General features: G+C 43.6%; 1 protein-coding gene across 1 annotated transcript in view; it reads right to left on the bottom strand.

Annotated features, from left to right (window-relative positions):
- The window catches only part of LOC138559368 (putative ferric-chelate reductase 1), a 482,214-nt gene that overhangs the window by 54,618 nt on the left and 400,854 nt on the right, over positions 1–26,742 (bottom strand). The window lies entirely within an intron of this gene.

Genomic DNA, 26,742 nt, shown 5'->3' with positions numbered 1-26,742 from the left:
AATGAGAAAGATGACACTTGCCCTGTAGTGAGACAGGGGGAAAACGGGTGATTGTGGCCAAGGTGTGGGCTTAATATATATTTTGCAAAGCATTCCTGACTGGGTGGTGGGACCTCCTCAAAATTAAGTACTAAGACAAAAATAACTGACTTGAAGGTAATGCTGCTGCTTTAACTTGCTGGACATCACGTGGTCGAGAGAGTTACTGCCGCAAAACCTTATTGTTGGTAAGACTCCAGGCAAGGCTTCCTCTTGCTCTTTGTACTCTGCACCACCATGCACCTCACTGGAATGCAACATCCATCTACTTCTGGGAGTGTTGAGTGCTTCCAGTCTTCTCTGTGGTGTGTTTGTGTGTGGGTGTTGTACGCAGAGGTGAAAACACCTCCCAATGCCCTAGCACGTCCACTGCTTCCTTCCTTCCCCATCTCAACTCGTTTCAGCTTTAATTGCTTACTTCCTACTCGATCTTCTTTTGACACTCTATCCCAGACCCAGAAGTAACCCTATTCCCCCCCACCTGTTCTGGCAGAACGCCCCAAATCACTGTGTTTACTGTTTTACTGGCAGTAGCAGGAAACAGGTGCCCCCCTCCCTATGTATGTGCACGTGTCTACACGGTTTCGTTATTGACAAAAGAACAACCAAATGTTCTGGCTTTGCCAATGCTTACTTTAATATGCCGTACCCCAGTGGTAGACCATTCTAAAATTCAGAAGCTATAATAAAGATGATTGAGCAGTAATTATCTGAGAGTGAAAAGTGTCAATCTTTGGAATTCTCTACCCAGTGTCTCGCATGAATATTTGTCCCATCGCAATTTAAAAATACATTTTTAGTCCCTTTTCTTCTAATTGTTGGACATACAATTCGTCTCTTGTTTTATAACAGTAGCAATGGATTTTTTCTTACCTTATTCTGGTTATTTCTATTGTACACGGCCTCAGTGCTAAATGTCCTTTTTACAGTTATTTGTGCTTTATAAATTAAAATCGACATGGAGTGAAAGGAAGCATTGAGAAGGTGCAAGCCCCATCCTCCCACACTTAAGTCAGCCTTGAAGAAGCTCACCAGGGGCCACATGATATACTTGTGAGGCCGCAGCCAAACACATTTGGCATGGATTTATGAAACACATGGATGTGTTGAATACACAATTATTGATATTGTTAATACAGATGTTATTCAAAGTGTAACCATGTATGGCAGCGACATGTGGAATTGTTACAAATGATTAATTAATTACCTGTGGTGAATTTGATATGACAAAAAGGTGATTTTGTTGTGTGCGTCTGGGGTATGATCCAGATTTTGATTGGACACAGGTTGGAGCTAGATAATCGCAGTGTAGCTTCTTATCACTTACATAAACTAAAACGTTTGAGACAAAGTTATGCATATTTAAAAAAGTGCAACTAGGATCATTTGTGGTACCTATATTATATTGATAGAGGTAAACCCCCACTAAGGCTCACAGCAGGTTTGACACCTCTGCAAAACCTGTGCAGGTGGAGCAGTCAGTGGCAATGGTGAATTTGGTGGTGGGGCATACATTTTGGAGCCCGAATTTGGAAGTGGGTGCAGTGAGTGAGGGTGACCGCCTTAAAAATAGCTTGGGGTGTGAGGGCTTCCTCGCTTAGACATTTTTGAAAAATGGGTTCCAAACTGCAATTTAATGCCCACATTAACATACACATTGCCCACAAAGCATTAGGTTAACATGACCCTTAAATCACCATATTACATTCGAATGTCCTATATTCACAAAAGGCATAGCTGGAGAGTAGGGTTTGTATTGATATGACAGGCAGATTGGATGCCCTCCCATGGCCCAGAATTTCTTATCTAGTGGGCGCCTGATTGTTTTATGTTTCTGTGGCCTCTCCTATTGTCCGCAATGTTACTGTGTCCCAGAGTTTATCGTTTCCAGCTTGAATAGGTGATATGTCACATTGTTATGTGTACCTCTTCATGCCTCATTCAGCTTGCTGTAATAATTAAGCAATAAGCCCTGAGCCGGGGTGGGACATAGTTACAGGCCTGAGCGACGGAGGGCCTTGACGCATGCCCCTGATGGGACAATGTCCCCCCAGCTTGGGGCTTATTGCTATTAGTACACCGGCTGGCAACAACACAGTACTAAAAGTGTTTTTTTTCAGATGCGAGATGCCGTTTCGCAACTGAAAAAAATAAAATAATATGGCTGCCACATAATGGAAAGAAGGGACTACAGGTAGTCCCTTCTCCCTTTCTATGGTGGCAATTGAAAAATGTAAAATTCAGAAATAAAGAAAATCGCCGCCACCCTTCTCCCTGTCCATGCCGGCAACTACCAGCAGAAGGAAGCCGTGGTCGCGGCGATGAGCAGGGCCTTGTCGTGTGAAACAATCTGATTGTCCCTCGCCGGGTACTAATTGGTGTTATGACTGCAGATTGCAATTTTATTAAATATATCGGCCTCAGAAGGATGAATGGCTGAGTCAGCCCAGCTCAGATTTGAACTTGGGAAGTGCAGCTGGCATACGTCAGTGTACAGTGATAATAGCTGCAAGTTAAAATACTTACACATTGTACCAAAGCATGTGTCATGAGATGATGTGTTGTGTAAAAAAGGACACCATTTGCAAACTATGGCACGATGTGTGTCAGAAAGGAGCATGGTATATTTTTTAAGATAACATGCTTTATTTTCACTATGTATCAACCAGAGGTGATTAACTTCTTTACATATTTTTCAGATATGCCTATAAAATGTAAAGGACATTTGCCAGTGGATGACAATTTCTCACAAAAGACCAGTACCAAACGAGTACCAGTAGGAGCTGCAGGGACACTGCAGTACAACGAGAGGGCAGTAAGACAAATATAACTGCATAGGCTTCCTTTTTTACAGCGTATGATATTCCTTGGCCAGCCACACCCAGCCTTTCATTCTCTGGGTTCATGTGCTTGCTACGATGTCATTGAATTACTAGATTAACACAATTCCAGACTAATAAAAGGACACATATTTCAATGTAAAAACACACATGCAACACATATGCACCCCTAAAGCTGGATGACCCGACTAGAGCCTGATGCACAATGCAGCCCTTTTTATGTGGCTGGAATTCTCTTCACTGTTTACTCTGCCTCCGGGGTCTGAAATCTGAGGCTCCTCGGATATTTTGGACTACAACTTCCAGGATTCTCAGCATTGACTTAGCTGACTTGGGTTGGTTGGAGTTGTAGTCCAAAGCGTGTGGAGGACCAGAGGTCCTGCCCTGCACTATGCTCCCTCTGCATGACAGGTGTGCTGTTGTATGTGCATGCCATAGTGGTGGAGATAGGGCAACCAACAGAGATTGTATACTGTTCCGGTTCGTGTCCCAAGGTTTCTGTATTCATAGTCAAAAAGGATGTCTGTGAGCATTTCTGATATGCACCATACCCCTTATATCTGATTCAGAATGCCTGAAACTGCAGTGAATATGGAGATGGCTGGAGCATCTCTCAGATGATTATATGCAAATGCTAGTCACAAAAATGTCCTCAAGGCATCTCAGAGATGTTCCAGGAATCTTTAGCCGTGCTTCACTATTACGGTGCGTTAATCAAGTATTAAATAGCACAGGAAAATCATAGATGCTCATATTCATCACTGCATTTGCTCTGATAAAAATCTTTGAGAATCAGGCCGTTTAGCTATGAAATTATCCACACCTACTGATACGAAAGAACTGGCTGGTTGCATCCACGGGCACACAGTGTTGTGTCTGTGACAGGTAATGGGAAACTGCAAGTGAAAGGCTGTAGGGTGCAATGCAGTATATAATTCATGCAAAGCATCTTTATTATAGCCTCTGTAGTGTGGGTCTTGAAAAACAAACTTTACACAATATGCAGTTCAAGCAGCTTGGCCTGCATATGGTGTATAGTTTGGTGTAAGCTTGCAGTGTGCTGTGTGTGTTTACATGTGAATTTGTGAACATCTTGTATACATAAAGTAAGGATATTGAAGAAAGCTTACATGTAAGAAAAAAAAGTAAGTCCCGGACCATCTGCTCTCGATCTGCCCATGCTATGTAAAATAGAGCAGCTGCCTGGTAATACTATTCACATTTTAGAATGAAGATTACCTACTGTATCATACATTTTACCTATCCTTGCCACATGCAACACACCTTTATTGACCTTTCCACAAAATATCACTCAGTGAACTGCATAGTGCTTTGGTGCAAAGAAAGTAGGTGAGCTTGATGGCTCTCTAACAGTGCACATTGCAAGGTTCTGCAAAGAATACCAGAAAAAGTGAACTCTCTGCCACCACAACTCTCCCTGGGATTCCACTGAATGTATTTGGCAGTAACTGAGGGCCCGATTCATGGAATTATTTGCATGTCAAATAAGGAAATGTGTCAAACTGCGTGCAAAACACTGGACGTTGATTCATGAAACCGACTGCGTAGGACTTTTCTGGGCCTGTGCGTGGAGTTCACGCAGGCTCGGCATGGCTCTGCGAGTGGCTGAATGCCTTGCGTAAGACTCCACGCAGGGGGTGGGCGTTGCCTGCATAGTGGCCAGAATAGGGGGTGGAACATGCACAATGGGGAAGAACGAGCCAGAACGTGTGCGTTAGAAGGGAGGGACTGCAGGCAGTCCATAGCACACCCTCAAATGCGCACAACAAAGCGTATTCATGGATGTGATGTGCAGCCTCTCGCCAGTGAAATTTCCACGCAGTGCCCTCAAAATCTCTGCCACCCGGAAGCAGGCGTATGGAATTGCACGGAGGAATTGCAACTCTGGGGGTGAGTTTGCATGTCGGATTTAGGGGTGTGTGCCCACAGACAAGGTTCTGATCGTTCTTAGGGGTGCGTGTATGCAGCATAGTGGGGTGCAGGGACTATTTACAGGGGTTTGCATGCATTTTGACCGGAAAAATAAATGCTTTCCATGAAACTGTACCCAGGTCCTCTGGGGTGCCGGTTACAGTTATGGGGGACACAGCACAGAGACCCTGAGATGCAGGCCCGCTTGCGGTGACCCCAGACACAGTTTTAAGGCTGTGTGTATTCAAACCCGGGGGTTTACGCAAAGGTAGCTGTTCTGGCTGTTTTTACTTTGCTGGGGGTGGTTTGAGGGGCATTACAGCCATGACTTGCATATACGGTTACTTTGTCGATCTCGGCACATGGCATTTGTGGGATTACTGCTCTCTTTTCCATTAATCGGGCCCCAAGTGTGTAGTCCTTGATGTGTCACTCACTCTGAATCCCAGTTTCATTCGGTGATTCAAAAGATAATCTCTCCACACTTCAGTAGTGGGAGTGGGGCATTATCTTTTGAAGGAGAGAATCTGGGACTCTACCACCTACCTTCACTAGACTGCAGACACCTAATAAGATTCCTGAGCCACACCTCAGAAACACAAACACATGCAGATGATTTGTCTGGGTGTTTGGCCGTGCACTGAACGGTGTTCTACTTGCATCAGTACTCACGAATTGTAGTCTATCTGCAACCTTTACCTGAAGAGGAGGAGTAAGATCTTTCAAAAACACTCACGACAAGCCGAGCGTCAATGAGTGTTTGGCTGAGTGTTTGGCGTTAGTGGATCACCGGAGCCCGCTTGAACAACTAGCAGGGAAAGTGTACGGATCCTGCCGGGGTAACCCCCTTAGACTGAAGGACTGCCAGTCGATGCGTGAATCACAGGGAAGGACTTTGGCTGAAGGGAGTGCTGTCGCCGCATGTCAGGGAGGCACATAAAATCATTTGTTTTAACTGTACAAATGGAGCTAACCATCACACCGGTTTTGCCTGTTACAGAAACGGTGAGCCCCCAAGCCGGTGAAGGAAGAATGTCGCCATTGCCGCTACAAGCCTAGGTGAGTTCTTGGGGGGCTTTTCAACTGTTCACTGTTGATGTGGTGATAGGTGCCAGCCAGTGCTTTAAGTGGGGTAAAAAATTGAGGGGGGGCCCTCGTTTGGGGGCGTGGCTTCCATTGCGGGCGTGGCCTAAAAGTGCACAAATCATAGTAAGGTGCGCAAACAAATATATAAATGTATTTGAGCATTTAAATATTTGTTTGCGTACTACTATGGTTTGTGATTTTTCAAGCCTTCTTTTATATACATAGCAATGTTACATATTTCTATGTTTATACAAGGTGGCTTGTAAGTGCACAAACCATAGTAAGTTACGCACACTTGTGTGCTTACCTTACTATGGTTTGTGTACTTTTCAAGCTGCCTTTTAAAAACATAGACATTTGTAACATATGTCTATGTTTATAAAAGACGGCTTGAAACGTAGCCATCTTTTATAAAGCGTTGAGGACGGACAAAACCCAAGGTGGCTTTGTCCGTCGACAAAGCTATATAAAAGATGCCTTGAATTGTGTACGATTCAAGCCGTCTGTTATAAACATAGAAATATGTCTACGTTTATAAAAGATGGCTTAAACGTACACAGTTGAAGGCATCTTTTATAAAGCCTTGCCAAAGCAGAAAGGCGCCTCGGGCTCAATGATCTCTGCTTAGAGCAGAGATCACAGAGCCCGAGGTGTCTTTCACCCTCTGCGAACCCGCGGACTCCGTGATCTAATCTGCAGATTAGATCACGGAGCCCGTGGGTTCGCTGAGTGTCAGTGACCTGGCGAGGGAAAACTAAGGGACTCTAGCTTCCTCTGATGGCCCCTCAGATGAAGGGTCATCAGAGAAAGTTACAGTGAATGACGGAAGTGCCAGCCAGTCACAGCAACGCTGTGCCTGGCTGGCACTTCTGTCAGCTTGCCTGACGTTAAAGTGGCGGGCGCATCTCCCGTCGCGGCTGCGGCCGCGGCGGGATAATGCGTCCTGCCATGGCGTGGTGAGGTCGGGGGCCCCGGCAGGGCCCCGGCTCAGCCCCACTTTTTGGAGACTGCCGGGGCCCGGCCCCGGCAGGCCCCGGCCCACTTAAAGCACTGGTGCCAGCACGGCTGCATATATGGATCGCATCCGGGTGGAGGCTCCCATAGTCTCAGATATCCCGCTTGCGCAGGTTAAGGATGTACTATCATATAATTAACCTGATTCCCTTGACGCACAAAGGCATATGCAAAAATGTAATGTGGAATCTTAACAGCTAACTCTGATGTTAAAGATGGGAAACGGCTGTTACAAGCAATCGAGACTTTTCCCAATAAAATGACGCAATTTGGTATGGCAACGGAGACTTGCATGCTAAATTCTACTGAGCACACCTATCCAGCTAGTTATAGACCACATGGAGAGTACTAGGAAAGTACCTGGCAATGTCCTCCCAACGATGAGCAATAAACTGACCCACTCGGCCCTCTCGAAACTGCCCTTGCAAACCCTTGCAGTATGGATGGTTTTATGTTGTGGGACTAGTGCAATTGGGTCCGACCCACAGGATTTCCCTCTGACGACTCGAGACATCTTAAGTGGTACTAATACTAGTACTAATAATGAAGGGGCAAATAGTTCATGGAAACCACAGGCTTTCTGCCATCAACCTGGTTGGAACATTGGGAAACCAAGTGGGTTCACCCAGTGTGCTCACTTTAATGGTAATCGCTTTTATTATTGGGTAAGAAACCCGCTGTCTAAAAGAAGCATGCTAAACAAAAACAATATGCCAAGCGAAATTCCAGACAAACTGTTACTGGAAAGTGCCACAGTGGTACGGCAAGAGAGCGCTCAGCTGACAAGAAATGACACGGATGACCCCATAATCTCAGGCCTATCGATGAATGTGACAAATGATAAAGATACCTCAGTCCAGCAACAAAGTGGTAATCTAACCTACGCCCCAAGGGTGTTCACTAACTCTCCTATAGCCTTAGATGGGAACAATTTAAGGGGATCCCTGAAAAGAGGAAGGACAAATTATTGTGAGGAACCCCTAGAGGTACACTCAATCTCTACTCAAATGAGGATTGATGAAGTTTTGAATGGCCAAAAAGAATCCTTAGTGGAGCAGTAACATAATAAGGACTTCTCAACAATTCCAACTTTAACATCTATAATGGCGCCATTTATGAAATTGTATGAGCAGACGGGGGAACAACTAAAGGATCAAACCACAATGTTGGAAATGTTGCATTCGAAAATGGTGTTCATCGATGGCTTCATCACTGAAATTCAGAACAACATGGACAACAGCACAGCAAAAGTTGTGGCTCTGTTGCACACAACCTTAGACCCTATTATTAAGGAAAAACAGAATAGTCGAGCGTCAAGAGTATTTGATCAGCCTCACCTGCAGTCTGAAAACATACTGATACCCAATTTGAATCATAAAGAGGGAATTCAAATTGTTGTGATGGACTTCCAGGCAGAGGCAGGTAGAAATCCAGTAACAGAGTTTGACATGGTGGATCTGACCCGAGCAAGCAGTGTTGGCACAAACACGACCACACAATTAGCTGACCTGGATCAGAACAACCATGGTATTGAAGGGACCAACACAAAAAAAGGCCCAAATGATAAGGGGCAAGTTACGGTCGGAGATGTAACAGATGAAAATATCAACTTAAGACCAGATGAGCCCTTAAACAATATTAAAGAAGCAGAAGTTTTGGCACGTGAGATTAAAGCATTACAAAAGTTATGCCCAATTGTTGCAACAACAAAAAAATCAAGCAAATTCTAAACATTAATAAAGGAAGTACCAAAGGTAAGACCTATCAAAAAGATAAGGAAGTACAGACAAGGATCAGTACCGATATAACCAATCACTCAATAAAATATAACGATTTGAGACCTTCCCCTAAACATAATTTGAATGAAAGTTGTATGTTCATCAAAAACATCACTATACCCAAGAATCATGTTAAAACCGGTCACAGGGGGTGAGTAACCGCCTGTTGGAAAAAACTAATGCAAAATAATAAAAGGATCCACAGGTATCTGAACGTCAAGCTCAAATATGTCTGAGGTTGAACATGAAGAGATTGTTTCTATAGATCTGTTGGACTTGCCAACATATTCAATATCTGAGCAGGAAAGAGATGATGAAAACAGCCAAGCAGACATTGATTCACAGAGTGATGATTCAGATAAAGTTAATCACGATGGACCCCCAGATATAAACCAAAAGCCTAAATGGGATAAAAGGCAGTGGGTCCAGAACAACTAAAACGTTCAACTAACCAGGAGAAGGAAGCTATGGCAAGGGCAGCAAAACAACTGGCCCAGTCGAAGAATCCATGTGTAAGTTGGCAGGAAGATATCCTGTCTCCTCCGGTGAAGAGAAAAACTACAACCTCACAGAGAAACAGGATATTACCAATCGAGGATTCAGTCGAACTGGGCCAAGAATGTGAAAGTGACCAAGATGACACTTCCATAGTATGTTTGAAGAGATACTACTGAGAAATTCAAAACATGTCACTGATAGCACGTCTAAGAGGGAACTGATGAAATTAGCATGTAAAAGCAAAATTATGGCAGAATTGGATCTTGAACAAGTGCCTACGAGGAGTGATATAAACAAACCTAGGGACAAGATCCTGGTTTCCTATGAATTTGAGGAAAAATCATTATCGGTCAGAGAAGAACCTTATGTAATCTATCTGCTGAAACTGCCACTACCAAGACCACGATCAAGCCTAGGAAGGAAGCATAAAGAGGATCACCTCTCAAAGGACCATTATAAGAGAGGCAATCGGTTTTTGGGACCTCCAAACGGCCCAACATCAACCACCAGGATGGCTTACTGTTGGAAAGAACGATAGTGGCAAATTACGGTTTGATTTTGAACAAAGCTAATGTAATCAGATTATTCCACCATGTTCCAAGACAAACAGCCTCATTACAACTATTGTGGAATGGGTTTAACGGCGCCGCTAATGGTGCCGGCACCGTTAAACCCATTCCGCAATATTACGAGGTTCCCTCACGGGACCCGCTCTGGACGTCTGGCTTTACCAACAATAAGCCATCCAGGTGATTTTACCAGACGTCCATAGTGGGTCCCGTGAGGGGACAAGGGAGCTAACAACGGGCTGGTCGTAATTGGCCCGTTGTTAGCTGCTGCACCCATTCCGATTGAGCCCTATGGGGGCTCGAATGGGAATGGGGAAGGACCGGGCCCGGGTTCCCTGAAGGAGGAAATACCGGGCCCTCCATACTCAGAATGTCCCGGTATTTCCCCATTCGAGGACCCCGGACACGGTTTTGGAGGCTACCTCCAAAGTCGGAATGAGGCTTTTAACATCAGATGACTTGGTTATAGTGGATTTTCTTGATGAACTCAGAACGGATAGAGTAGCTCTCTACCCGTCTACACCATTGATTAGCCAACTTCTAAAAGAAGAAGCCTGCCGTTTAAGAACTTTGGGCTTAAACTTGATCGATCTAAGATCCCAAAGAAGAACCTCTAAAATTGTATTGCCAAAATCGAGAGGGATCCATCAAAACTCTTGCTCCCAGAGGTTTGGAAATCAGAAAGACAGAGGAATTCCTGGAAAGTGTATCTCCTGTTTGAACACCGGGTGGGAAACTGGCACAATAAAAAAACAGGTAAAGGAGAACAAAGCGACTGAGAATAACGGAACTGATGAGAATTAGAAGTGGTTGAAAGGATTATAGGCTGAAAATATCAAGACAGCATAGGGCCATCCACCTTTGGGAGATAAAGCACTGACATTGGCAAGTTGAAACACCAAGGGCTTCTCACATTTGGTTGTCAGAAGCAACACGAAATTCAAGGAACATGACATCATTTTTCTCCAGGAGTCATGGTTGCGAGTACCACCTCTCCTGGATGGTTATACAGTTTTTCTGAACCCAGCGACGAAAGGTCCAAAGGGTAGACCTATATCGGCTCTATTGATAATAATCAAGGACCAACTTAACTTTGTCTTTGTAGAAGAACTCTTGCCAAATCCACTTATCCAACTATTGGTGGGTGAAATAACTGTAAACTCAATAAAGGCCAAGAAAATGATAGTACTGATGAATCTGTATTGGACTCTGGCCAGTTTGGAAAGCAGAAACTTTCCAGAACAGGTAGCAGATCTGATTGACAGTTGCAGAGGGAAATGGAGAGATCCTTGGCTTACTCTGTGTGGTGATTCAAATTGTATTTGTCTGGATAAATATGGAGATCATATTGAGGTAGACTCCATAGTGACATCAGCGACAGCAATAAGGGGCCAAACTTGGAGAAAGACATTGGGAACAAGAGACCTAGTTATCTTGAATGGAAGTACCTTTGTGGAAACATAAAAATTGATATGAGGCCGGGAAGCCCAAAGGAAACACACCAACACAGGTTACAAAGCGCTTTATTCAAAGTTACAACAATTACCAAAAGTCAATTGACATACGGATAGCTATTCGGCCCTCAGAGTAACAGGACGAACCATCAACGGTAGTTCGCTGTGTTAGTGTGAGAGACCGAACATCGGGATACTTGGGTTTTTATACTTTTTTATCCAGCTCTGGCCAACCCCCTCGCAAGTTAACCATTCTCAGAACCAAACCTAGTGTTCGTAGCCAGGTCAATCCCATAATGTATGCATTTTGATCAGTTTCGCTGATACAGTTGTTCATTTACACATAGGGAGAGGACAAGGTCTCAGTTCGCGACCCTAACAAGTGGCCTGCGGACATATTATTTATTCACGTGTGCGGAGGTCACAACGGCCAGAATCCCACTTAAAATGTCATTCGGCCTCCATTTTGTTGTGCAGGGTGACTTCCACACTACAAGAGAACCTAAAATGGCGGCTAGATCCAAGATGGCGATTTACACAATTCATTAAGGTCAAGACATTGCCGCGGAATCTATGTACACGATGTTTTTAGACAACTTGGCATAAGCCAACATACATTCAAACAATGCGATAGGAGGTACAATATTATTTCGATTTCCACACCTTGGGTGATATCCCGGCAAAGATAACTAGGAAAGGAAGGAAGGGGGCTTCCAATCCTTGATTACATCTGTACATCAAAAACATGATTGTGGTAGTACAAACAGTGACAGTGGAACCTATGCTGGCTAGTGACCATAACCTCCTAAACCTGACCGTGACTCTGGTGAATCAATTTAATGTAGAAATATATCCCTAGAACTTGGGTGTGACACCAGGCCATAATAGACTGAGAATTTCTGCACATAACATCTCAGGTTTAACAAGAACATTAAATCACTGATAACTAGTTGAAGGGGGAGACCAGGGTCTAGATTACATTTCTCTCTTTAAGGCTTTTGAACTGAAGAAGGGGTGCAAAGTAAACCTCAGATGTGTCATCGACACTCCTTTGATCGGGCGGTGGCGTATAGGAAGAAGATCTTAAAACAGAGAATAGCCCTGCTCAAAAAAGATCATCCAATTTAGGCATTGGCACTAATTCAAAAGTCTAGACAGAAACATTGGAACTGGTTGAAACTACATAACGAGCAACACGGCAGAGATTTGGGCAATAATTAATCGATCAGATATGCCCCAAGAGGCCTTACTGCTAAATCCTATTATAGCAACCACGTCAGTACTACACTTCAGCAAGTTCCTCGAGCATGATCAAGTGACCCCATCAAATGGCTTAACTAAAGGAATGGCATGGGACTGTGCTGAAATAGACCCAGACTCCATCCACGAGATCATTAAAAAATCTTGCAATTCTTGAGCCCCAAGGGCTAATGGGCTGAGTAACGTGATACTAAAGCAGGATATGACACAATGGCTACATTTTTGTCTATCCTATTTGAGCACAAGTTAAAACACAAAGGATACCCAATTCATTGAAGTTATCAGTGATCATTCCCATTTACAAGAAAGGGGTCAGGTCAGAACCCAATTACCACCCAATTGCACTGTTGGACCAATTGCACCTGTGAAGATATTTGCATCGCTGATCTTGAAGACCCTGGTAAAGTGGACAACAACATCTGGCTGCAGGGACATTTGTCAAGCTCGGTTTGTAAAGGGACTAGGCACTGCTCTGAATGTCTTCATTATAAATATCTTAAAGTCTAGACTAGAAAAGAACAAAGAGAAGATCATCTACCTTGGGTTTATCGATCTAACGCAAGCTTCTGATACCGTTACACGTCCAAAGTTATGGAATAAGTTATCTCACTGGGGTTGCCCTAATAATCTGCTGGCTCCAATTAAAGATCTGTAGACAGACACTTTGATAAAAGTAAGGTTGTACACTGCAGGCCTTTTATCAGAAGAAATCCCAATGAATAAATGTTTAAAGCAAGGTTGTCCTCTGGCGCCAGAGTTGTTCAACCTCTTCATATCAGACATCGACCTAGCCTTTAAGGATACCAGATGTTTCCCACCAAGAATAGGGGGTGTAGCAGTTGGAAGACTGATATATGCTGATGACGTGGTCTTGGTGGATCAGTCAACTGTGGGCCTCCAGAGACAGTTGGACGCATTACAAGCCTATGTTAAATCTAATGGCCTTTCAATAAATCGCAAAAAATCCAGAATTATGCCCCTCAGAGAACCCATGAGAAGAGGAATGGAAAAAGGGTACCTACTGGGAGAGAAAATCCCAGTAGGGAAGTCATTCACCTACCTTGGAGTGTGTGTGAATTCAAGTAAAATGGATGCCCCAAGATCGGAGTCTTTGAAAAGGAAAGCAAAGTCCTTGGTGGGACAAGGCAGAATACTCCTCAAAAGTGTCTGAGGATTTTCATTGACTCCCCTGATACCATTCTATCGGATAAAGGTCACGCCTATTTTAACCTATGGAGCAGAGTCCTCATTTTGTTTAGGTCAAGAACTGGTCCAAAATTGAAAGTATCTTCTGGAAAAGAGTACTGATCCTTCTGTTAGGATGCAATTTGAATGGGTGCAATGATGAGCCAGGAGACCAGGTTAAGTTAAGGTACTTTAGTGGGTTTGTGGTACATAAGTCACAGGTACTAAGTTACAGGCAAGACAAAACTATAAGGGAGGGAAGCATCCACCGCTCCCCCTCTGCCCAGATCACTTTCGAACTGACGGAGGGAGAACCTGAGCACTGATACCATCCCATTCTGAATGGAATACACCACAACAAACATTCCAGACTCAGCTTCACACATACATAGGGAATAGCCACACACTCAGGATAGGTTAGAACATAACACATCTTCCCCCTTTCATAATAACTCAATAAAAGAGAAGAGTAGGGGAAGAAGTAAATGAACACGTAAATCTCAAAAACTATTCTTCCAAAATCCATCCTGCGAACCACAGTAAGCAAAATGCTATTCCCTACCAAAACCATAAAATAGCTAGAAATAGCTAATACACTGCAAAAACACCCACCAGCACCATAATGGCCACTTATGAAGCTCATCTACAGGGACCAGCCCACAATCATATGTAACAATCCAAACCACCTGCATCAGCTCATTAACCCTGTTTCATCATTCTCCAACATCAAAGCTTCTTAAAAGAAACAACAGGGTTAAACCCCTCTAACCGCCTGAAGCAAAACTTATTGAGGCACCATGAACCTCAACCAGACATACTGCCAGGCACCAACCACAACATAGGTGATGTGGATCACCAAAATTGGTACTCAACCAAAAGATCAACAATTTCTTACCAACAAATTGACACAAACAACGTGCCAACAACACCAGGTCCGTAAGCTGGCCACAGACCTCGAACAACCAATGCTCACCACTGAGCATTTAACCATGAGACCACTGAAGGTTTACTATCTGAACCACTGAATGCTCACCACAGCTGGGCACATAACATCGGCACCCTAGGTTCAGTGCTTAACACCATACTAACTAAAGAACACAGCATGCTCTCTCAACTGACACTCAGACGAACAAACAACCACAATCACACAGGTGGTCAGCTTTAATAACCCACACAGTTACTCTAAAAACAATTAATGAACAAATTCAGTATGGCTTTTTGGGAATATAAAACATTTTAAGTACATCACCAGAGCGAGTCCCAAAAATCATTCTTGCAGAGTTCATTTGTTTAAAATGCCTGTGGAAATAAAAATTAGGTTGATAAAAACATTGTCAAGTGACCATGACACAGAAATGCAGTGGTTCTGAAGCACTCACAATATCCACCAAAAAAACAAGACAAATTCAGCATTACAACATTTTGAAAATCCGAAAATTCAGGTGCGCCACAATAAAAGTTCAAAATGCTATGCTTGCAGAGTCTTTGTATAGATGAAACTGTGGAAAGAATTTGTATTAGTGCACAGAAAAAATACTTGACCATATCATAAGGTAACATTTCTATTGATTGCCTAAATTCTATACAATTCCAAAAACCACTTGCCAAAAACGACTTTGGCACCATGAAACACTTTAACAAACTGGCACTACTAAACGCCACTTGCAATAGCACCCTACCACAAACACCACTAGCAGTGGCACCCTGCCACTAAATGGCCTACATTTGTAACTTGCCAATGCCACACTGGCACCATCACACACCAAAACTGATTTGCACCACAACTTGGCACCATACCATATCTATCTGGAGCCACCAATACAGGAACCACTTTCCCATAAAACATGTCCACTTCCTATATTGGGACAACCTTAACCAAAGCCTTGTAATGTCAATTGCATGTGCACTGGCCGCATTCGCTTGCTGGCCATAACATTTATGCTCTGCTGCTTATATAATAAGGATGAACTGGATGCCGTGACAATACTGCCGTGAATAAAAAATCGGCTTTCACCTCTATGTGTTGTAATACAAATACTGTAAAAAGAAAAATGTAATGACAGTACCTCGTGTTTCCAAAACGGCATTAGCCACACAAGTAGAACATTGAAAACAACAGGTCGTCATTGTCAGGTTGCTCCGTAAATGCGCTTCACGTAGTTTCTCCTCTAATTATAAGACTGAACGAACTCCAACTGATCTGCTCCGATCATCCGCTTGTTGAAAAGTCTTATTTACTTGAAGAACAGAACGAGAAATACACGCCTTTACAGACAAAACAGTTCAACAACTTCCCATCTAAATATGGAAATCTTGCAGTACTATCATCCTCATATGGCGCCGTTGCATCACTGTCCTCGTTACAAACCACTGCATGTTAGATGAAACACTTTGCCATTGTACTACGTTTTCTTATTTACATCTGACGTGCGGATGCACGTTCATGCATGTTGGAGGGTCCTTTATTCTTAACTCCTTCAATGCGTTCCGATGTCGCTGGCCTCGAATGCAGAACGTTGCCTTGTGTTCCTGAGGCAACAATCACCAATACCTCCAGTGACCAAATGACGTCACCACAATGAAGGGCGACAGGGTCACGGGCAGAGCTCTCCGGACCAACCGTCACCTGTAACACGATGGCAGGGATTTCTGTCAGATGCGACAGACGACTCTCTCCCCATCCAAGACGTGGCACATATTTAAATGATGCAAGGCTGAAGGTACCAACACGATGTCGCCAGCTGCGCAGCAGGTGTCTTTCTCCTCCATTCAGTGACAATCACTTTTTTGCAGCTGCTCTGGTATTTCGCTATACTATAACGTCGGCCCGCATATAATACGATGACTTCCCCCGGCCCTTACGCGCTATCATAGTTTACCAATTCATGGTCCCAAAGTCAATTTTGTGCGAAATGACAGCCGCGCAGTGCGGCCCCTGCAGGCACATAAGAGCCTGCCTCTATTAAAGCAGGCAACGGGGCACGCTTACCTTGGAGACCAGGGGGGGCCGGTGGATGCTTCAAAGTCCCTGTTTCTTCCTGTTGACACTTGATGCCACTCCTGCCTTCGTTGTCCTTGATGCCCTGCATTTTCCTTGTTTTCTTTACTTCCTTTTATTCCTTGCTCCTTCCTTTCTTTACTGATGCCTCTTCCTTGGAAACATAATCCTTGTTGCCAGTGTTAGGATGCAAGTTAAGGGGTTGCAATAATGAGCCAGGAGACCAGGTTAAGTTAAGATACTTTAGTGGGTTTGTGGTACATAAGTCACAGGTACTAAGTTACAGGCAAGACAAGACTATAAGGGAGGGAAGCATCCACCGGTCCCCCTTTGCCCAGATCACTTTCCAACTGACAGATGGAGAACCTTGGCACTCATACCATCACATTCTGAATGGAATACACCACAACAAACATTCCAGACTCAGCTTCACACATACATAGGGAATGGCCACAGACACATGATAGGTTAGAACATAACACCTCCCTAAGAGTACCCCAAAAGGCAATACATATGAAATTGGGATTAACATCATTGAAATCCATAGTATGTTGGAAATTGATTTCACTCTTTAGGAAGTGCATTGAAGAGCAACCCAAAGATGGTTTTGCCATTTTGAGTAAGGCGTTGAAGGAAAGGACTGACATTTTCCTATCATAATTTGAAATCACCTGCAAAGCCATCATTTCTAATGTAGGTGCATCGGAAGACACCATTCTGCGAAACCTTGATAAGACTTTTTAAAAAATGGAATATCCGTGATTGGATCTCAACTCAAGATGAAAGATTAAATTATACATTATATGGGAAATCACTGATAGAACCAAGAAGTTTAAATTGTTTACCGAAATATCTACAACTTTTTCCCAATGTGTTCTTAAGAGAACAGTTTCTGAGATTTTGTTTAAATGTATTTCCTACTACAGAAATACTGTGGCCAAGGAAGTCGGGATAGGGAGTATTGACATGTAGATTATGCCCAGTGGATCTATCAGGGGAAACATTGAACCACCTTGTAATGACTTGTCTAGCTACAAAGGACTTAAGAGTGAAACCTATGACTGAAGTCATCATCAAGTATGGTCATAGGTCAATAGAAGAATGGTGGAAAATACTTTTGGGAGAAAAGATATTGATTATCTTGGCTCTAGTGAAACTGGTTATCTTGATTTTTAAGAGGATCGACGACACAACAACGTAAATACTGAACTGTTTGATGTAATTTGGACTCTAATGGATGATACTAGATTTTATTTTATTGTACTAATTTGTAAGAGGTAAGTGGCTAAACTTTTTCTATTGTATAACCTTGCAAAGCCAATAAAAATAAACTTGTGAGCAAGTACCTTGAGAAGTACCGCTTGCCTGCTTGAAAGTTCTGGAGTGCTGAACTTTTCAACTCGAATTTTGCTTCTATTGGACTTGCCATTAGACTGCTGCTTTAAGCTAGATTGTGTTTCAAACTGTGCTGGTGCCACCCATTGGCCTGCCTATATCACAAAAACGCACGCACACCTGCGCGCCTGCACTCGTCAGCAAGTACCTTGAGAAGTACTGCTTGGCCGATTGAAAGCTCTGGAGTGCTGAACTTTTCAACTCGAATTTTGCTTGCATTGGACTTGCATTTGGACTGTTGCTTTAAGCAAGGTGACTGTTGCTTGATGAACTGCTTGTGAACAATCGTTACGCAGTCCAATCACTCACTCTCATGTTTCTGTTTCATTGTAGATTGTGATTCAAACTGTGCTAGCACATCCACTGCTGGTGCCGCCCATTGGCCTGCCTATATCACGAAAATGCCCGCGCACCCGGGCGGACGCACTTGTGAGCAAGTACCTTGAGAAGTACCACTTGGACGCTTACCCACGGAGCAGCAGAGACGCGGATACCTATATTTATACACATTTTATGTCACTAGCTGTGTACTATTGTGTATGAGTGTATGTTGTTTAACCCTTACTCCTTAAAATCGTGTATGCCTGTGCATTTGCATAGATTGTCCATGATGGCTTCGAGTGGTGGATCGAATATCACACGCTCCTCGGATAAAACCATTACACTTACTCCCATTACCTCACAGAAGATTTCATTGGTGGGATAGTCATTGAGCTAGCTTGTGGTTTTGGAAGAGTTTTGTTTGTCACCCCAGCCCCTAACAGTGGAGCGCCTACTCCATTTTGTTGCCTTTGATTTCGTTGGTCCGTGCCTAAATTGGTTGCTCTTAGGGAAACAATTGATTTTAATGTGAATACCAAATTGCCAGAACAATATTCCACTCTTTTGTCCCAATTTAAAAATACTATCACAATAACAGGAGCGAGACCTGTTAAACATACACATGCTTTTGATCCAGTTGTTCGTGCCAGAAGAGCCGAATATCGAAGAGAGAGAAAAGCGAATCTGAATTTTCCAAAACTGACTCAGTCTGCTGCCTTAAAAAAGGCAAAATGTAGATATCCGAATTGGATCCGAGCACGCAAATCTCTCCTGTTCCAGCAGGATAGTGAAGCGATGCTCAAGTCCATCGACTCAAAGAACTCAGCAGAAACTTGAGCCCTACTTAATAATCGTAGTGCTTATCCCCAAGCTGAAGCACAAGCCAATGGGGTACAAGAACAGCAGTGGATCACTTACTTCACAAATGTAGCAATTTGCAGATGCAGATGAGCGATTTGATAACTTAACCTATAACATGAGATCCAATTCAAAGTGGACGGTTGAAGGCCAATTCCCACCTGTGGGTGACCATTTGGACAAGCTATTTCAACAAATATTGATAACCCGTGTTATACCACTCTCATGGAAAACGTCTCTAATAGTCCCAATATTTAAGAAAGGCGATTGTATGCTACTCCAAAATGATCGTCCAATAGCATTGTTAGATTGCATCAGGCAAAATCTTTGTGAAGTTAATCTTGCAAGATTTTAATGCCTGGAAACTTCTGCATCAACTATGTGATCCGCAGCAATCAGGGTTTGTTGCGGGAATTGGCACAACTATAAATCTGCTGTGTCTAAACGCATTAAAACTTCAATGTCAATCCCTAAAACAATCAGTTTATTTTGCGTTTGTGGACTTGCACTCTGCGTTCGATTCCATCTCTCGTGTGTTATTGATGTCGAAATTAGCCAGAGATGTGTGTCCACCTACACTAAATGATATCATCCATGGCTTTCACTCTAGTACATCCATTCGTATTTGACTCACACTGGATGGACTGCTGTCTGCTTCCATACCCACTTCTCGGGGCCCAAAGCAAGGCTGTTTGCTTGCATCAGCTATAGTCAACTACTTCATACACTATGTAAGACTGGTATTTGAAACAGTCTGTTCGGGTTCTCCAAAACTCAATAGCGTTGCAATCAAGGCACTAATGTACGCAGATGACTTGGTACTCATTTCCAAAACTCCAATTGGTCTTCAAAAATTATTATCGGCCTTTAACTCTTATATAGTTCAAAATGAACTAATGCTTAACATGAGTAAAACACAGATAGTAGTGTATACATCGAACAAGCTAAGTAGAAGCCAGATGTCCTGGTCCATTAATAACATTAAATTAGCAACTGTTCCTAGCTACACCTACTTACGCATGATATTTGAAGACCAGTTGGAAAGTGTTTAGCGCAAACTGGACACAGCCATATCACAAGCCAATGTCATACTCTATCGATATGGTAAATCTTACCTAATTCCGGCGCTATCTTATTGGAATTTGAAAGTTCCTCCATGCTTGCTGTATGGATTAGAAACAGTGGCACGTCTGCCTCCACATGTTTTAGATAAATTAGAAGCAACATTTTGGAGACAAATCTTACAACTTCCGCAGTGTTTGTGTGGACATCGCTAATAAGTACCTATCGGCCATCTTAGTCATGCAGAGGACACAATTGATATCTTACTCTTAAATCCAGACAAAGCAAAGCAAAACATCTATCGAACTGACTGGATTGATAACAGAAATGTATGTTTGCAATATAAAAACTCATCCAGTCACAGGTTCCGTGACAAATCATTGAGTACAATGGAACAATATCTCTGCAAGTCACCTTCTCTACATTATCGATCGTCCATTCTTCGTTTTCACCTTAATTTATGGCCAACAAGAGACTTGCAGTCTTCTAGAAAGATTATCTTGTTGAAACAGAACATTTGTCAGTTTTGGGAGAATTGTGGTTGCAAGGAAACCGTTGAGCATTTGATTACTTATTGTCGAGCCATTATTGGGTTGAGACTTGTACATTCTGCAAAATATTGTAAATATTTGGGAGCTCTGAATGAACAACAGTGTTGGTCAGTTATGTTATCCACGTCTTTTGTTTCTGTACATATTGCTACTGTGAATTTGTTTAATGCATTGAAATTAGAATCATAGCTTTTGAGTTGTGTTTCAGCTAATTCAATTAAAAAAAAAAAAATTATAATAATATTGTCTCTTTGAAAATGGACATTATGTACCATCAGTTCCACAGAACTAGGTTTTCTGAGCTAGCTGGCAAATAACGAACAAATCCAAGAGCCACAAATGTTCCTCCTCATGTTTGTCGCTTTGTGATACAAACCTTACACTATGGGGGTCATTACGACCCTGGCGCTAAGGGGTTAACGGCGCCGTAAAAGGCTGAGGTCCCTTTGCGGGTCTGGACCAGCTGCTAAAGTAGGGACCCGCAAAGGAACTCTCGAGGTAATTACGGTACCGCAATTTGCGGTACCGGAATTACCGCCTTCCCCAGTCCCATTGAGCCCCATGGGGCAAAAATGGGAATGGGGAAGGGCCAATGTTCAATGGGGAATTACCGCCCCGCCAACCTTGGAATGGGGTGGTAATTCCCCATTGAACATTGGCGGACTCGTTACAATACCGGCAGCAACCATGGTGCTAATAGCGCCATGGGTTACCGCCAGTGTTGTAATGAGGGCCTATGTATATTTCTGGACACCGTTAGTTTTCAAACTGTTTTTTTCCAGTGGATGCAGGGCCACAGGTAGAGCCACCCACATGTGACTGACATGGTCACTGACCAGAGACGTTTTTATGGGAGGGCAAAAGGGGCATTTGCCCAGGGACCCCACCTTGGAGGGGGGCCCCACAAGGCTAGCTGATCTGAAGAAGTAAGATTCCATTGTTCACCAATCTTAAATAGGACATGTCAGGATATTTGATGGGGTGCTGCAGAAGCTCTAAACTCATTGCCTTCTGGTTTTGACAAGTACATTCTGCCTTGATCGATTCATCATGCAATGTTTTCTGTGTTCACTGTGGTACACATAGTTTGTGTGTTCCTTACGGCACAACTCTGTAGCATTCTTTCTTTCCTGTGGGAATTATGTCGATCTTGTGCAATAGGCAATCGCCTCCAACAATGGCACAAACTGTTAGTCCAGGAGGTGTATAAGAATCCAAATTCAAGACTATGGAACAAAAGCGTTCATGCTTGTATCCTGGATTTGCCAGCAGATGATACAGGGATCTTGGTCAAATCATCTAATAAATCTTACATTACTGTGCTGTCTTCTGTGAGGTTTTTGCCTTCTTGCATGCTGCTGGTATCGTTTAGCCCATTACTTGATCTTTCGTCTTATGCAGGCCATTTGGGTGGAAGGGATGGTAGACAGAAGAGAGTGGACCAAATGTTGCAGGCCTCAGGCAAGCATATTTTAAGGTCTGCTTGTTTGACACAAAAAAACGGTTTGCTTTTTGGTAAAAGTCAAAGGTTTTTATGCACATTTATACATGAAAAAGTCACAAGCCATTGCTTTGGAAGTATATAAAGCTTTAAAATACAAAAGACAAACTCAGATCAAATTTTTAAATCATGTCGATTGGTATGCTGGTTCTCAAATACCTCCCTTGATGATGAAGAGAATGAAGCTAGAATCATTCCCATTTTGCATAACACCCTTCAATAATATTTTGTTTAAACATGGTCATGTTTGGTAATGTGATTTAAGTACTTTTCAAGCCAGTTTTTTTATAAAATGAGATTGTTTTATTTCATGGTAAGAACTGGAAAAGAAACTGTTCAAATGCAGAAACTGCAGAGTTGGCACAAATCCCAGTTTCACCCATTTACCCCTTAACCAATGTGTGATCCTGGGCATCTCATTTAATCTTGTATTGCTTAACCTCTCAATATTGCCAGTCCCTAAACCTGTCAAAATTGTCAGCCCTTCAGAGTGGTTTCCTTCTCATGGTATGATCTTCATAAAAGCCTTATTCATGGTTTCACTGTGTTAATAGTGAGCATATTTATATCGCACAACACAGGCATTTGTTCCTATGATATCTAATGGCAACGCTATTTGAAAACCATATCCCACTTCTAATCTCAGTCTGTCTGGATAAAGACAACTTCCTGGTAGCTTCTAATCTGCCTCCACTATCCATGCCACAGTATGTATAGCTTTCTCCTTCCTTCCAATTGGTGGTCTTTGTCCATGCATGAGCACTTTTGCATTCTGTGAGGCAGCTAATGTGAGCTCCTTGTCTATTATGGGTTACATGTACCTTATACATACAGTTCTGCATTAATACTACAGGCTGCATACCTTCCTGGATGTTATTGATAAAAAGTATCCTGTATGAACTAGAACAGTATCCTCTTCATAGACTGCTAATGTTGGTCTTCAAATGCTACTTGTTTATCATTATGAATGAAGAAGGTAGGGGACTTCAAGGGAGTAAACGTGCTTATTATGCTGAAAGACAAAATATCAACCTATAGGTTGTGAGTGTGACGGGTGGAGGTGGGGGGTGCGACCAGTATTCTTGATACCTCAATTCCTTTGGTTTGGTGAGGGGCCTCAAAGATGTCTGTGCGCAGGGTCACAACAGTGCTTAAGATGAACCAGTCACTGACAACAGCAGCAATGTTCTACTTCACAAGTCACTGGCAAGTGAAGATGTGTAGAACGTTAGTGTCCTTGTCTCTCACTGTATGTCCGACCCACTCCCTAAATAAACAGACTCCACAAACAGGCTGCCTAAAAGCTGTTTTTGGTTTTGATGCATTTTTGGTGGCATAGCACTATCCATGCTTTATTCATGCGCCTCCATTGCTTCAATGCCTTAGTTGCTTTGTATTGGCTTACTTTTATATACTTGTACTCAATATAGTATGGGGAGCACTTACATTGCTCTTGCACTCATTTTACACTCCTGGGGACTTAGTGGCCGGATCATTAATGCCATGGACAACCATTTGAGTGTCTTGAAGTATGCAGTAAGTTTACACTTTTTACAAGGGGAATGTATAATGTGGTATTGCACCTCTGCTTTTAAGAAACATAACTATTACTTAGCAGGTAGGCTCCTTCATTCCTGATGGAATATGGTATTCCAAATATGAGGCAGGTAAGGTACTGGAGAGAATCTTAATTGATTGTCAGCTACAGATGCAGACATTGGGTAAAGGAAACATGCTACTATGGCCAATCTTCTAAAATAGTTCAGCAGGTTATTGTATCTGGTTACAGTGATCTGCGTGTGACCCTTTTTATTAGCCCTATGTGTAAATGCTTTTTGGTTTAGCAACGATACCCTAAAAGTCACTAGGCAAGCAGAGCCCTAGCTTATGTGACCAGCCTTTCATTCATCCAGGGTTGTTAATACCCTCTCTACACCCACACACCCTACCCTATTCCCTCTAACCAGACCCATTCACCTAATTTCCGACTCTCTCTAGCCCCACCCACTCTATCCCGACTTTCTCTGCCCCCACCCATACTACCCCCACTCTCTCGACTCAACCCACCCTATCCACACTCTCCCTAGCCCCAGACCCTCACCCACCTTCCACTCACTCTCTCTACTCCAACTCAACCTACCCTCACTCTCTCTACCCTCGGCCACCCACCCTACCCCACTCACTCTTCCCCCACCAACAAACCCTACCCCCGCTCTCTTTATCCTCACCAACCCTAAGCTTACTCTCTCTGCTACCACCTTCCCTACCCCCACCTACCCTACCCCCACTTTCTCTACATAGACCACTCACCCTACTCCCACTCTCTGTACCTGTACCCACCCATCCTACCCCCAGCCACTCAATGTATGCCCACTCTACCTACGCACACCCACCCCTACCCTCTCTACCCGCACTATTTCTACCCCACCCCACCTCACTCCACTCGCTACCACACCCACCCATTCCCTTTCTCTACTCCACCCACCCCAACCCCTCTCTCGCCAACCCACCACCACCCACCACACCCCCACTCTCTATGCCCCAGTCAGCCACCCCACCCTCTCTACACCCACCCACCCCACTATCTCTAGCCCCATAAACCCACCTCACTTTCTCGGCCCCCACTTGAACTGTGCATTGTGTATACTTAAGACCCACACCACACAACAGATGTAAAAACACTGAGTGTGGCAATCTCCAGTCCAACTTCAAGACGCATGGAGTCACATACTGACGTTATCTTTTTAGACACTTGGAGAGACTGACTCTTCACATCCTACCTCTAACGTATCAGATTGCTGTTCCGCCATGTTGTCCAATATGACCCAAGAGCCTTCCTGTCCACATCCTGGATCGGACAGGCCCTCCTACTCCATGTGAACCAATGTTTGTTGCCATTACAGATTAAGGAGCACAGCGCTATGTGCGCATGTAACAATACTTCAAGGCCACACCTCTGGTGCCCCACCAACCATACAAAGCAGTATATTACACTAACTGCAGAGCCTAATGGCGAACAAAAGGAGCAGACTTGCATGGCATGGTATGTTCCCCCCGGTGGTGGCCGTTGAACTGCTAAGTGGTAAGCATCCTCGTCCCTAGAAACGAGGAAAGGGGTGCCTTTTTGGAGTGCAAAACAGGCAGGTATATCTCAGTGAAATACTAACAAAATGGTGTTTTATTTGTATTTAGCAGACTGGCCCCATCAAGGGCTGATGCTGAAGTCATATCAGACATTCACATGGTCTGTTTCCTTCAAGTCTTTTATTGCTGGGATGGGGTAGACATAAGTGCTAATGGAGAGTGCCAATTCCCCCTTTTCTGTTAAATCACATCTCACCGGGAAGGGGCCATTAGCATTCCAAATACCCTGCTCCTGTGTATACTCCACAGTGAATACCTTCTCCATATAAACCCTTTTTAAAATGTACAAATGCTGACAATGTATTGCGTGCTTGCACATTTTATTCACAAGTTACTTGTGTGAAACAGTGACTTCTGTGTTGTGAATACAAAAAGGCAATATACAGAGATGTCTGGCCGTCTCTTGGAAGGTAAGACATTATCCAGCATAAGGGTGCTGTAATGGTTTTTTAACCCCTTGGGCCGCATTACGAGGTGGGCGGTAAGGCATTAACAGCGCCGGTAAAGGTGCAGAGCCATTAACCCTTTACTGCCCTATTACGAGGTCTGCTCGCGGGACCCGCTCTGGACGCCTGGTTTTACCAGATGTCCTTAGCGGGTCCTGCGAGCAGCCCAGCATGCTAACAACGGGCCCGTCATTAACAGGCCCGTTGTTAGCATGCTCCCCATTCCCATTGAACCTTATGGGGGCTCAAATGAGAATGGGGATGGACCAGGTCCGGGTTCCCTGCATGGGCAAAAATCGGGCCCTCCAAGGTCGAAATGGCCTGGTATTTCCCCATTCAGGGAACCCGGACCCGAGTTTGGAGGCAGCCATGCGGCCCCTTGATTTCTGGAATAAGGGGTGTTTAAAATGAATGTTGAAACAAGGAAAGGGGGTGTGTTGACTAACATGGGTACAACTTTAGACTAAGAGTTCCACCACTGGCTCCTGCATGCCATGTCTGCGCCTCATGTTCAAGTAGGGTTCCAATTGTTTATTGCTGCCGCCAATGACTGTAACACAGAGTGACCCTTCCGAATTCATGTAGTAGAAACTTCATTCTCTGAACTATGGAGGCTGCGTCAACCCCACCCTAAACAATAGCTGCCACACTATACTGCATTGGTGATAGCAATCACGGAGTAGTACAGGGTAGAGGGTGATCCACTGGAGCAGTTTTTCCTGTCATTCACTTTATCCTCGTCTGCTGGGCAAGTTTGGTTTACTTTGTGGGAAACAAGATTTTTTCAGGCACAATGTAAGACAATCTAGAC

Source organism: Ambystoma mexicanum, chromosome 1q (genome assembly GCF_040938575.1).
Source record: "Ambystoma mexicanum isolate Mex_15411 chromosome 1q, UKY_AmexF1_1, whole genome shotgun sequence".
Taxonomy (NCBI): Eukaryota; Metazoa; Chordata; class Amphibia; order Caudata; family Ambystomatidae; genus Ambystoma; species Ambystoma mexicanum.
Note: the sequence above shows the minus strand (reverse complement) of the source record. Positions and strands in the feature narration are given on the sequence as shown.